General features: G+C 34.5%; 1 protein-coding gene and 1 long non-coding RNA gene across 2 annotated transcripts in view; one reads left to right on the forward strand and one right to left on the reverse strand.

The window, feature by feature from the left end:
• LOC149802327 (uncharacterized) overlaps positions 1-15,506 on the reverse strand; it is a 138,914-nt gene that overhangs the window by 99,530 nt on the left and 23,878 nt on the right. The window lies entirely within an intron of this gene.
• Positions 1,340-8,288, forward strand: LOC149802328 (uncharacterized). The gene is made up of 3 exons (XR_016420023.1): positions 1,340-2,019; positions 2,656-3,849; positions 5,925-8,288. It is a non-coding gene; the product is annotated as an uncharacterized LOC149802328 (long non-coding RNA).

The raw sequence follows: 15,506 nt of genomic DNA on the forward strand, positions 1-15,506 counted from the left end.
CAGTAAAGATGCATGTTTGTTATTGTAAATTATTTTATTTATTTTTTTTAACTGGAAGACTTACTTATGTCTAGATAAGACAATAATAAGTATCAGTTTTACTGCCTGAAAGAGCACTACTTGCCATGTCAAAGCATTACCATAACAGTCATGAAAACTAACAATTTGCCAATTTCCAGACAGATTAACCATACATTGCCATGAACCAACATGTTAATGGGTTTTAGCCATCACTGAAGATGATGGCTTCCACAGCAATAAATTTCTTGGCAGCCACTGTAACAGCTGTCACTTCAGGGGATTGACTGTAGTGCTGATTATGTAACAATCACTTCCCAGCCAAAGCAACCAGATATATATATATATATATATATATATATATATATATATATATATATATATATATATATATATATATATATGGATTATTCAAACAAATGTACATGATAGATTCCTGGACTATGTGATTTTGACTGCATTCATTGTCTTTGAGGCTGACATGCAACAGTTTGGTTATGATGACATGGACACTTTGATCCTTCATTTAAGGTCAACCAAGAGAGAATAGCGACACATTGCTGATGAACTGAGTGGGGATTCTCAAGTATATTAAGTAAAACAATTACAGAGGACTGTCAGCAGCTGAATTGCTGACAAATCTTGCTTCAGTGAAATGGCAGTACCTAAATGTCATTCATTTGATAGAAATTTCACAGGTACATGTACTTCCATTGTCAAGTGTGGCATGTCAGCACAGATTTTTGCGCCTGCATTTATCACAAGCTGTGAAGCAAGTTGAGTGTTAATGCTCATGACAAACTTAAGAGAATAAATCCTGTTTGTGTTCATATAAAAGACTCCAGCAGTCAGGAAGTGGAAGCAAATTCAAAACAACATCAATATCAACAAAACAAAGAGAGTGTTTTCGCCAAACAAATAAACTTTAAGTGAGTGGTTTAATCATAGTGCAAATATGATAATGTTATGATTGATGACAGTAATACTGTGTAAATATGTTTTGCTGGCAAATAATCTGTGCAGAAATCCACTGCAAATCAAAAGGATAAACTTATGGTTTGCTGCTGCCACCTGAGGAGACCTATGGAAAGGTCAAAACAATTATTTTTTAAATATAAGGTATAAATTACAAACAGCAGATTCACGTTTGTCTTTGAACTCTGTCAAAACATATATATATATATATATATATATATGTATGAATCTTGTCTTTTCTTAATAGACATATCTTACTGAATATTGTATTTAAGATATCTTATAAAATGTGAAAGAAAATATGGACTTATCATGGATTCCTGACTTTTTAAATTAGACAGAAAAGCATAAATCCCTTCTAGGGGCTCTTATTTACAACTCAGACTGAATCCCACAGTTGTGTGTTCAAAAACAGTCCCAACCTTTTATGCCGATATTTCTTTAGCAAAACTCATAAGGCCTATCACATTCCTGTGCACTTTTGTCACATTGTGTGAGAATTTTTTTTTTAAATTCCTGCTCATGTTTTTAAATGTCTTCTGATAGAATTTGTAATTCAAAGTACTTTGGGTAATGTCAATAAGTGCTATATAGTATTACGACTTTAGGCTGATTTTGACACAAAGAAAATCAGTCTTGAATTAGCCATTCAAATTCACGGTTGCTTCCTCTGAAGAAACTTGCTGTGTGGCGAGAAACTCTGCAATTAGCTGTGATGTCACCAGTCGGCTTAGGCTTGAAACCTGACATTGTAACACCTCAGTGATACCACCCCAGGCTGTTTTCAAAGAGACCACAGGTATCCAATCAGAACTATGTCAAATTATGGGCAGGTTTCTTGTGCAGCCAGACATTCTGTTAAATCCATTGTGAAAGAATTGATGCACATTTGGACATTGGTGAGAGCAGGACACAGGGAAATTGGAGACACTAGACTGCATTTCAAGTGCTGAAGTTGTGTGCTCAATAAAAGAGAGGAAGTTAGTTCTAGGAACTTCGGACGAGATTGAAACAAAGGCTTCGGAGGTAAAATATATTCGCCCGAATCTGTCTCACATCCTAACTAGGTGTTGTCAGATTTATGCATTATGTGCATTTAATTTAGTAAAAATTTAATGTTCCATCTATAACTAATTTATCAACATGTCATAATGTAGCATATATAGCGAATTAGTAATGTTCAAGATTAATGTACGTAGCTGTTAGGATAAAATCGAAGTGGATGGTGTAATCTGCTACTATGTTACATCATGGTGCAGATCTGAATTTAATAGCATGTAGTTAGACCTTTAATTGTATTTGAATATACAGTTGTGGACTGTGCAGAGTTAGGCATTGTTGGCCGTGTGCATGTATAATTTGGCATTTATATTTGTATATGTCTTTTATAATTTGTAAGGTAGGAAATGCATAGAAATATTGTTGATGTTGATAGTTTACTATATAGAGCATTAGGGATATTTATGTATCAGAAGTCGTGATATTATTGTTGTTGTTATAGCCTTTATTATAGAACAAGCATCTGTGGAATATTTAGACGTGAGCGTATGAGTTGACCTAATGATTTAATTGCCATTATGCTGATGAAAGATCTGTGAGAGTGTGTTAATTCTCCTTTGTTCTAACAAGGCGGCACCACTGTACGTCCCTTCTAATCCACAGGAATCTTTCCGGGTGGTAATGGATGCCAACTGTGATTAGAGAGGAGATGTTGAGAGCACACAGAGATTGACTGTTGCACAAGGAAGAAGGGCCAGAGACAGAAACAAGGGTACTGAAAGTACTGACAAGGAGGCCACGAGAATGGAAATGAGGGTACCAAAAGTACCAACAAGGAGAGCTGGGAAAGGAATAAAAGGCAAAAGTTACAGATGAGTAACATAGAATGGACATGGGAAGGAAACACTCTCAACTTTAAATTCATGGGATGAAATAACTGGCAATTTGGATAGGTCATGGATTGATTCGAAGCAACTGCATTTAAAAATTGTCCTGTAATTGTCGAGTACTGTGATACGTTTTATTAAATTGTTATACCTTTCACCGTATTAATTTCATATAACACCTAGACCATTGGCTTTGCTAACCTTTAAATTGTCTGTCCTCCGTGATTAGTAATAATTCTGAAGGGGCACGTGAAAAGTTTCTAAATATAAACTTCTATATATGAACTGGCAAGCATTATGTCAGGGTGACTCCATCTTGGTTTCTACTACTCCACCAACCACCCACCATAATGACATTTAATGTAAGCATGCATGCCTGCTTGTGAGTAACAGCACATCGGCATAATTTTGACTTTAATATGCCAAGTAAGTTTAGGTGTTCCAAAAGGACATACATAACAAAAACAAAGCAAAATCATTATAATGTAAAGACTAATTTTGTCATGTCAACTGCACACATTAAAGAAGTCTAAAAACTTTCACAGCCGGAACATTATCACAAAATGCATCATAGGGCAAAAAGGAAGCTCCCTCAAAAGTGTTTTTATTGTTATTATCACCATCATCATCATTTTTATTATTGTTGTTGCTGTTGTTATTATTATTATTATTATTATTAGATGTGTTAAAGTTATTGTCATATTGTCAATGTCAAAATTGGGAAATGATATGTATCTTTCTTTCTGGAGCTGACATATGTTTGAGCAGACAGCCATTTTAAGACATTTACCCTCAGAAAATTAAAGCTATTTTGAATATTTTCAGAAATTCCCACTGCAGGGGTGAGAATGTCCTTTGAGTTGCAATTCCTGATTACTTTTTACTTTAGAATGTTGTGATTTTCTGGCTGAGGTCCAACTTGTTCACTGCTGAGAGGAAGCTGTCTGGCCAGGAAGATTGACAGTATCAGGTACCACTTTTGTCAGGTTACCATGGCAACCAACAGCTGGGCAGCTCAGTAGCAGGCTTCTTATCTTACTCCACTACATTTAAAGTATTCATGGCAAGATTTCTACTTTTTACTTGGACTTAAAGGCAGACAAGGAGAGAATGTCAGATCTTTTAAGATTATTTTATCAGACATGTAGTTTATACACAAGTGTAAGATGAAACCATGCTGCAAGGTGAGCACCTTTGAAAACTGGGCCTTGTTTAACAAATGTCTTTTCCTTCAATCTCCAATAAATGTAATTAAATGAGACTTCTGAACATCACCATAAGGTCTGGTAAAATGCTTCAGTGTTCTATGTTACAGATAAAAGGTGATTTGGTAAAACTTTGAAAAAGATAAATTGGCCAAAACACCTCAGCTAGTTTACAAGGATTTCTAGGCATAAGTTAACAGTAGTATCGAAAACTTACAAGGATAAAATTTAACACTACTACCATTGCAGATGGTGTCTCTCAGTACAAATATCCATGTCTAGGTGAAACATGCCATCATCTTTTCATCACCATAATGTATGACCTCATCTCATCAGCCAATGCAATAATTTTTCCAGCTTTTGATAGATTGTTATGGTGTTATAGTCAAAATTTACATTATTATTTGTTGTTGTTGGTGTTCTTGTTGTAGGGTTTAACACCATTTGTCAGCACAAGATATGCTATACATGGTGGCCACTATAACTGGTGGAGGAAGAACCCGGGAAAACCCCAGAATGAACCACCAATCCACAAGAATCTACTGACGACCTTTCTCACATAACCACATCGGCCAAACCCGAGACTCGATCATCTGCAGAAAAAGTGAGATGGCAGTGATCTGTAATGTTGAGTGCTTTAGACCACTCTGCCACTCTGAGCCCCACTACATTATTTGTCAAGCCGTTGTATGGTGAAGCTTGCAAAGTCAGGCAAGAGTCTAGCTGAGCGAGACTAATACAAATTCAGAGGGATCCATTAAGACTGAGGTATGATTAATCAATTTTGAGTATCTGAAATTTACCTCAAAAACAACAGTGAATGCTTGGCCCACTAATTACATTAATTTCTTTGAACTTTTGTCTTATTATCCAAGAATTAATTATGGTGACCAAAAAAGGGTCTTATGTCACTTGTTTAGGCTCGAATAAACAGTAACACAAGAAAGAGTGAAAACAACAAGCTTTTAAAAATACAATTATTTATTTCCCTGGAAAAATTCTATAAAAATGAAAAAGATATGAACTTATGGTTTTATAGAATCAAATCCAAAAATGCTCCAAAAATAATGAGAGAATAAAATATTAGTAGTCCTAATAACCAAATTTGTTCTATTGATTTCACGTTCAAATCTCGACGAAGATGCATCATTTATTCAATTTCAAGGAAATCTGTTGATATGCATGAGTTGTTTATGTAATTTATTTCTTTAATTTTATAGTTACTAGTTCATTGATAAAATTGACTGATTGCATGCAATCCAAATTTTCAGATGTGATGGATTTCATAGGGTTATAGAATTAATTTCATTTGTCTGCTAGGATATTGATTATCTTGAGTTAATAATAATTGCATATATATATCTGATTTTTTAGTACTTAAAAAATCTTGTAGGTTAGGGATTGCCGTGAGCTAAAAGTTAGTGAGTCTTATGCAATAGTAATTGATATCATATATCTTTTTGAGGGGAACTGACTAGGTTGGATGAATAAGGAGTCATGTGGTAGCGTATGCAGAGAGATATGGGAATGTTTGTTATATGCACCGCTCACATGTTAATTTAGGGTCAGTTGTTGTGAGACTAGGGTGACGACCTATCGAATTAGGTCAGACTTAGATATATATTACAGGGCTCGTTTGTAAGTAGAGATAACAAATGTACCTTATTCAAAATACAGCCTAAATTTTTAAGGACCATTAACCATTAGGGTCACCTTATGTCAGAATTTATGTTGTGTGTAGATAGCTATTTTGTGCTTTCTGAGTAACGAAAGTGAGGGAATTTTATATAAAGACAGAAGGTGATACAAATAGAGACTGAGTGGTAATCTTGTCATTCAGGGAAACAGCTCTCTGGAACAGTCTGGGACAGTCCAAAGGACAGAATTATGGATAAGAGATCGAGCAATTAGGATAAAAGGATTAAGAAGATCAAACGTATAGACATGAAGGTGGGAAGACGTGGGGTACAAGAGACAGAAAATGATGCATAGTGATGCAAATCTGGCGTGGACATTGTGCTTGTTTTACCACTCTCGTTATCATGATGAAATTAATCAATTATTGAACACTTCTACTGAAATTCTGTAATATAAATTCACTTGAACTGAATCTGACACTATTAGTTTATGTCACTGATTAAATCGTTATTTTCTTATCTAATGAGGGCTGATATTATCTTATTTCTTCTCATCAGTTATGCTCAGTTCTCTGGTGATGTTCTATCTATAATCTATCTATTCACTAACACCAGGCAATAAAACTGAGGGAGGTCATCCTCTAGATAATGACAGCCAAATCTAATTAACCACCCCTCTTTACCAAGAGGGAACATCGTTACACTTTAGCTACCAGTATGCCTTAATTATTTTATTGGATTTTAACAAAATCTGGTAAACAGCCTAATATTCATGACATTGTTTCATTTCACATTTTCTGATACTATTCAGCAATTATAACCCTTGATTGCAAGACCCACATATTTCTGTTTCCTCATCATACCGCCGTTAATTATCAACTAAATTTGATAAGTAATTTGTTTTTTATGAGATTTAGAAATTAGGTGTCTATATTCTGCATCATCATAACATTAAGCAGAGGTATAGACATTTCAATAAGGTAATTACCTCCCTTAGGTAGATGGCCCTATCATTGATTATCTAACTTCTGCATATCACCTTGATTGTCACTGAATAATTGTTACAAAGATCTGTGTAACATTCCAAACTTTGCAGACAATGATGTATACAATTATTTATTTTTGACAATTAGTGACATTTGAAGAGTGAAGCAGTTTTTTTTAAAGACCCACCATGTCAAGTGTTGAATTTAACAATGTTTCTGATGAATGTACACACATTGTTATTATGTGTGTGGTAAAGTGACACTGTTCCTTCCAACCAGTAATAAGATTGAGAGACAATAAATAATGTCCGAGTCAAAATGTCTCAAGTCACTGGATATGTTAATTCTGCAGATTATAGCTGTACAGATAGGTAAACATTTCATTTATAAGTCTGTGTGTGTGTGTGTGTATATATATATATAGTCAAGCCCAGAGACAACATATAATTTGGGGATGAGGGGAGCAGAATCAATATTTCATATTCTTGCAAAATTGCTTAAATATATATCTGCATATCCTGTACTTTTACTGTTGTAGTATTTAAATATCTGAAAATTACATGACAAAAAATACCCCAACAGATTGTTAAAAATATTGTTTAAATCAAGGAAAAGCATTTTCATGCTATTATGATAGTGAATACCTTTGGCAAATGAAGAATTATTAAATTTACAAATAATGGTATGCGCTCTGATAATTTTGTGAAATAACAAGTCAAAACTTTGCTTGATACCTCATCATTTTTACTTCAAAAAATTAACTTAGAAAATAAAAGAAATAATAACAACTTTCCAACTTCAACAATACTACCAGGAGTTTTTAACATATATTCTTTGCCAGCTGATGAATGGGTTGTCCACAGACATAGAAGTCAGAATGCATGCGCAAAAGATGCACTGAAGAATTTCTACCAGGGAACAGACAACAACACTTACTGGACAGCCTATAGCTCCTGTCAGATCCATGTCCCCATGCATTAAGTCCCTTAATTTTCATAAAAAGGAATGGACGGAGGATTAATTTGAGCCAGTCCTTCTGATTATCAGCATCCTACTTCTTCAGCAGAGTTATAGCCCCTGGTTTTCAGACCTATTCACTTTCAGAATACAGTATACAGTAACTTATATTTTGATTTCAACCAAACTTGGATGAAAACTCAGCTAAAGCTAAGTTCAACTGACATCATTCTGTTAGTGAGCAGAGTTCAAGCACCTGAGAATTAGACCCAGCCACTTTCATTTCTGCACACAACAAAGATTAGTAAGCAGACTGATATTTATAAGATTTCAGCTGAGCTTGATTGTCTGGTTTACTTACATGTAGATACATGTTTAGCATTCAACATCATCTTTTTACTATAATTATTACGTCATATTGTCTGACTCACCAACTTTACTTTAAGTATCACCTACCTACATTGCACCTATCTTCATTATTATCCATATGACTCATCTGGCCATAATTATTTTTTTCTACATCTATCATGTTCTTAATATCATGGTTACCAATCTGGTATTCTCAGTGACCTCAGTTACATGCTTCCTGTTAAATATCTTTATTATAATAATGAACCAATAATAAACCTGATGTTAAATGTTTTGAGGCATTTGTTATTATTTATAACAAATGATGGATTATGTCTATAAATATTTGGCATTCTTTTTTCCCCAGTAATGACAGGTGAGTACCTGATGGAAACCACAAGCATGTATTTTACTTTATATATGACAGAAGTAATTTTATCCATCTGTAATAATTTATCTTGTATAGGTTTTGGTTTTCAAGATTCAAAATGACTTTGGAAAAGCAACAAAGAATGGTATCACTGCAGTTTGAACATTTCTTCTAATTTTATTGTATAATTTTATACGAGTGTTGTTAGAGAGAAAGAATTTCTGATGGGCAGAATAATATGGTAGTGACCATGAATTAACATCAAAGGCACATCTAATGTTTGCTGAAATGACCATCCATTGAGGATGAGTTGTGATACAAGGTTTTCAAGATTACTACTGTGGTGGCCATATTCAATTGGGACAAAGAAGATATCATAAGAAGTCTTCCTGTTGTCTATATGACTTTTCATTCAGGACAAGTAACCAAAACAAGATTTTCAGAAAGTCTGCTGACATAGCCATATCAGATGTCCTAACAGCACCATCTTCTTTTAGGACCAAAGAGACTATGTGATGATGTGTGTAGTTTCCCCAGTAGCTCAGTTGGATCCAGTAGTGATAAGAACTTGTGTAAACTGATTGGTGATGCAAGACAGACATTGCATTACAAACATGCCATCCATAACTCTTCTGTTGAGCAAAAAATGGACTCTTCTGAATGTAGGTGGGATTTTAAGAAGAAATAAAGATAGGGGTTGAAAATATAACGTCTGTTTTACTGAAATTTGGTCACAATTTCATTATACACTACCATGAATCCTACAATCAAGCATCTTGGAAGACAGCCAACAATAATAATAACACTGATAACAAAAAGCAATAACAACAATAATAATCATAATAGCAGTAGTTTGATCAATCACATGTACTGTAACAGAAATCTACAATTAATCCACATTACCAGCAATGATAATAAATATAAATATAATGAAAAGTAGTGTGTATGTGTTTCTCATATATATATATTGCCACCAGTCCATCTGAATCATCTTTCTGATGTGACTACCACAGTGTGTGATTGCCAAAGTGAACTGATGTAAAACAAGGAAGCATTTACTCATGTAAATGAAAACGTAAATTTCTCTAAATCTATATTTCTATGTGAACAAACCCGGCTTATTAAAACTCTGAAAAAACGTGGGCTAAATGTATGGGGCACCATAGTGAAATGGTTTGTTGGTTCAAAATGGGGGGTAAGTGACTTTCCCAAAGACACATAGAAACCGACCCCCACCCACCAACCCAAACACATACACACCTTTGAGTACAATTCCAACACTCTTCCAACTTTTAAGATTTTACAACAATCTTTTAGAATGGCTGGATGGATGGAGAAAAGAATGACAAGACAGATCAAAGGATGAGTGGGTTCTGACAGGATGAAATAGGATACCAAATATATACTTGTCTTAAATATATACTCTATCTTGCACATACAGCTGAATTTCGCATAAATAAAAAATATTTTCCTGTAAGAGCTTTTCATTCTTACATATACTGTCCAAGAAATGTTGTAATACTTTTTAACCTCTGAACATACAAAGCCTGGGCACATCCAACATTAAATGTATAAATACACAACTAAGAAAGAGACAAGTACAATAGACCCTGATCAGATGATATGTACTGTATAATAAACTACCTGAAAATCTTGAATAATTTTGTACTAAGACCCTCACAACAAGGGAATACATTAAGTGTAGCATTGATCTCAAAAGGAACAGAAAATATTTAATCAATACAGATACTTGTGTGTAATAAATGCATACAAATTCTCTGAACCTGATCAACCAAAACATTCCTCTAGGTTTGTCTCAAATACTATATGTATTTGTGTCACCTGTGGTGGGCTGAATTAACAGAATGGTATTCAAAGGTACATTGAGATTTTGTCATGCAGTTCAAATCAGCCCTGCAATATTGATCTGTTAATTGCCCAGAAAGCACCAAATGACCTATTTCAACCCAACTACCAGCAAATGTATTCCATACAATTATTTCATTTTTATCTCCAGTCATCAAAGCAAATAATCTAGTGCAAGTGTTTATGAGTTTAAAACGTTTAAATATTGGCATGTTTCTTGTGCACCAAATATGGAAGGATATGGTTTCAAATGCACTTTAAAAGCCATTATCTGCCAAATATGGTGAGCTATATTTACAACTTGAGTAATAATGACCATGATCTTGATTATACAGAACAATGCCAGGAATGCAACTGGGAATATTTTGAGGCAACCTGTTTGGGCTGTTAACCCAACGCAAAGAATGTTTTTATAAATCACTTTACACCAGAATGTAATCCTCACATGTACAAAGCATTTAGTAGTCTCCAGCATCCACTATAAACATTAAATATCAAGCAGAGAGCAAATAAATTAAAACTAAAGTCATCTTGATCTACTAAATTTGACTCTGTGAAATAGCATAAATCTGACTGTGAAATGGCATAAATTTGACTCTGTGAAATGGCATAAAAGATATTCCTTTCTATGGATATCAAATCAAGATCTCTGATTTAACTGAGATCTGAAAGGTAACAAATGAAACTCCTTGTTCTATTGATCTTTGGAATTCTTGGACCAACTGTTTTAGTAACTGCTGAAACAACTATTCAAATAAGAATAAGTGTTGATGAATAATCTAATTAACAAAACTGATATTCAAATAGTCATATAAATTGTATAAGAAAATTACCAATTTTAATGCACATTGCGAGTCGTGCATCTTCATTCTATCTCTCATGGATTGGCTTCTTTACTCTTCCATCCTTAGACTCAAGAACACCTAAATTTTGAAAGTTGTGTATGCTAAACACTGAATTTAATCTTGTCCACGGCTTCAAGCTTCTCTTTTAACTTTATGCTTCTGTGCACCTTCGCAAACAGATGCTCCGGTGGCCTAGTGGTTACAGTGTCCTCCTCAGATGAGGGAGGTTGCGAGTTTGAACCCAGGCCAAGTCATACCAAAAACTATTTTAAAAAATGGTACTAACAGCATCCTCACTAGGTGCTCAGCATTAAGAGGTTAGTGTTATAACTGGTCAGCCTGGTGTAACAATAATGTGAGTGAGTCGGACAGCATGTTACATGTCTGTGGCAAGATGCCCCAGTGATAAACATCAATCTAAACTGCTACACTGCAGACATTGTAGCGATATGACTGATTTTTTTTAAAAGCTACATTAAAAATCCAAATCACACACACTCCTTAGCAAACACTAATTAACAATGACACACAGTTGCTTAATGACAACAATATGAACAACTGTTAACCAACAATGGAATAACTTCTTTTGGGAATAGATGATATTATTCATTATTCACTGGAATAATGTGACTGAATGTGTGATGAGTGTCTGAGACACATGAAACATGATGACAGCTTTCCCTTTTCTTTTTTATTGCTGTTGTTTTTGTTTTGTTTTGTTTTTTGGTTTATTTTACAAAACAGTGTCAGATAACTGGCTTTGATGATTAGCAATTAATTAAGAAGGTAAATTAACTGATTTACAAACTCCAAAGATAAACTATTTTCAACAACATTATTGTTTTTGGTACAAGGTTGTGTATGTTGGTTGGCTACTGTTTACCATGGAGTAAGCAATGCTTGTGCACTGGATGCACTGAAGACAAACACAATGAAGACTACACTGTTTTATTGCTGATGGTTAAGTAATAATTAAATTAACAATTGTCCACTTTTTAAAAGTCAATTATAGAGAAATCTTAAAATCTTCATTTATCATGCCTTTGGAATAATATTATGACTTTGTGTAGATTAAAAATTATATTATCCAGTAAACTGACAGTTATAAATAATTAAGAGTTAGATTGTCCAAATTAGAGTGCATTTTCTCCCTTGACAAGCTCAGCAAGCTATCATTTGTGATGCCATCGTAGAACAAGCCAACCTGCCACACAAGGAGTTTTGCTGGCTTAATATGTATAACGATAGTCCCAATTCTCACATACACAGCTGAGATCCGGGATTTTTTTTTTTTTTTAAAGGTTTAGATATGATTGAATGGGTTCATTTAGATAATCTAAAATATGTGCTAAAAGTTTTGAAAAATCCACCCCCATGTACATGCTTATGGCGAACAGGTCGAACCCTGCTACGCTTGCAAATAAAGAAGAGAATGGTTGGCTACTGGATAAATTTCATTAATTGTAAACAAATGAAACTATCTTATATCATTTATCTGAGGCTATTACAGGATTATAATGATGGTCCAGGCAGAAGCAGATGGGTTGAGAGCATTCAAAACATCCTACTGGAAATTGGGTTTCAATTTATTTGGGTTAAATGAAACATTCCCAACAAATGCTAGCCAGCAACAATATTTAAGGAAAGACTTCATGATCAGTTTATACAAACATGGGAATAATCCATTACTAACTCAACAATAGCTGATACTAATAGAATTTTACAACAGAATTAAACTTAGAACATTATTTGTTAAACAACCTATCCAAAAGATATACGGTAAATATAATAAAATTTTGAATATGTAATCACTTTTAGAGAAGGAAAGATGGGAAAATTTGTCTAAATATGAAAGATTGCATAAGCTTTGCATGCAAAGCTATGTGGGTGATTTTCATAATCTCCTTAAATGTAGCTATTTCAGATAACAAAAAGCAACTACTACTCAACCACTTCTGTACGAGACCAAATGAACCAAAGTTTAAAGAATTATTGTGTTCTGAGACACCTGGTGTTTTCAGAAATCTATCTAAAATGATTGATATTGTTCTATCAAAATTTGTTACACTTCAAATCATCTTTACTCAATGTGTTTATTGTTCATTCCTTGTAAAGTAATGAGTTTGCTAGAGATTTATTTGTGTTCCATATATAGTCATTTATATGTGTGTGTGTGTGTGATTTGGATTTTTAACGTAGCTTTAACAATTTTTCAGTCATATCGCTACGATGTCTGCAATGTGGCAGTTTATAGTGATGTCTAGCACTGGGGCATCATGCCGCAGACATGTAGCTTGATGTCCCACCCAGTCACATTATCCTGACACCGGGCCGACCAGTCCTAACACTAACCTCTTAATGCTGAGCGCCAAGCAAAGCAGCTGTTAGTACCGTTTTTGTAAGTCTTTGGTATGACTCGGCCAGGGATCGAACCCACGACCTCCCGCATCCGAGGCAGACGCTCTAACCACTAGGCCACCGGAGCGGTCTATAGTCATTTATAACCTGTCTTCTAAAACATACCAGTATCTATGTAATTAAGTTTCAACATGATCTTATTCCATTGATGTAATCACTAATAATGTAATAAAGTTGTCAATCTGAGTTAAATTCCATTTACTGTGTAAAATAAATTATATCATCCATGGCTGCTGTACATGCATGCAAAATGAGATATTAATATTTTCCTCCCATGTTGTGTATTGTAACCTGAGTGTAGTGTTATTGTCATAGCCATTGGTAAGGTGTTCAACTCATTACCTGAAGATGGTGGGTTCAATTCACACCATCTGATTAGACTGGATCCTCATTAATAAACATGGATCTCACTCTAATTGAACTCAACAAGTCCTATCAAAATCTGATTAAAACTTGGGCCTAGTCAAATTCATTTGCAATGGCAGGCCAGAATTGTTATAAATGTACTTTATTCAGGCCATATGTACTATGAACTATGCCCAAAAAGTGAAGTTCACTTTACCTTGCCTTCATTCATGCCACCACCCTCTCACCCTTTGTTTCAATGTCTTAATAATCAAAATAAAACATCAAAAATGTTGTCGTTTTTCACTATAAAGAAGTTGAAAGTCAGAAATGTTATCTTCTGTAGTCAATTTTAGTGATAATCTGATTATCATACATGCTAGAAACTATACTGCTATCTTCAGAATTCCACCAAAACTTCATACATGATCCTTGAAAAAAGAGAAGGAATTTTGACTTGGTGGACATACATGTATCCTGGTCCATAAGCAATAAAATTAACCATTTTGTTCAATATTTGATCCAAAAAGGTATAATTTTTTTTACTTCTACCATGGAATAGCCTAATTCTTGAGTTAGTATACAACACTTGTTTTGTATCAAAAACATTCAACAGGGAAATTTATTAGAAGGGTTATAAAACCAGTCTCCATTCCAAAAATATCATTTTGTTGATTTTTAGACATTTTAGCATGAATCATGCATCAGGTACCTGTTTTTTTTTAAAAAATGGCTTGTTTGCATGTTCTATACTGATAATGAGGCAAAATATACAAAAGTAATCAGTAAGTGATATATGCTTGATGTTAGACAATGCCAAATTTTAAGCTTGTTAATCAGTAAAGATGCCAATGGGTACCTGGATACTCAAGTACCCATCCATTGATAATGATCCAGGTAATAAAATGGACAAATGGGTACCCTTTTTAAAAAAAAGTTTAAAAAAATTTAAGTTCAAGGCTCATGTCAGGCATGAGGGGCCCCGAGTGGCCAAGTGGTCTAAAGCGCTTTCATTACGGATCGTTGCCATCTCACCTCTGTCTGCGTGGGTTTGAGTCTCCGTTTCGGCCAATGTGGGTATGTGAGAAAGCTTGCCAGTAGCTTCTTGTGGGTCGGTGGTTCTTTCCAGGGTTTTCCCCTGTTCTTTCTCCACCATTAATACTGGCTGCCATGTATAGCCTATTGTGTGCTGAAAAATGGCGTTAAACCCTACAACAACAACAACAACATGTCAGGCATGCATTTATTCACCATCAAAGGGGCTCATATTACTGCTTACAATCTAGGGTAACATGGTCATACTCCGACCAGTAGGGTAATTCTGACCGTGGATATACATCCTGAACTTTTCTGCAAATTACTTGCAGAGTTCTTTGTTTTTATTTGTGCACATACACATCAAATGTTTAAAGATGTTTCCAGGCGACGAGGGCGCCTCAGTATTCTCTCTTTCATGTGAGTTCAGAAGCGGCATTCATAAAAAATGTTATTCAGGACCCTAGTCAGACAGCAATCATCCAAGACTTGTATAGTTTTCAATAACATAATAATTACGTTATCGTAGCTTTAAAATAATGCTTTGTCTCTCTAAAAAAAAAAAAATTGCAATGGTTTTATGAAAAATAACAATAGTATGCAATGTTCTGTATA

Source organism: Sinohyriopsis cumingii, chromosome 3, assembly GCF_028554795.1.
Source record: "Sinohyriopsis cumingii isolate HCF-2022 chromosome 3, ASM2855479v2, whole genome shotgun sequence".
In the NCBI taxonomy this organism is placed as follows: domain Eukaryota; kingdom Metazoa; phylum Mollusca; class Bivalvia; order Unionida; family Unionidae; genus Sinohyriopsis; species Sinohyriopsis cumingii.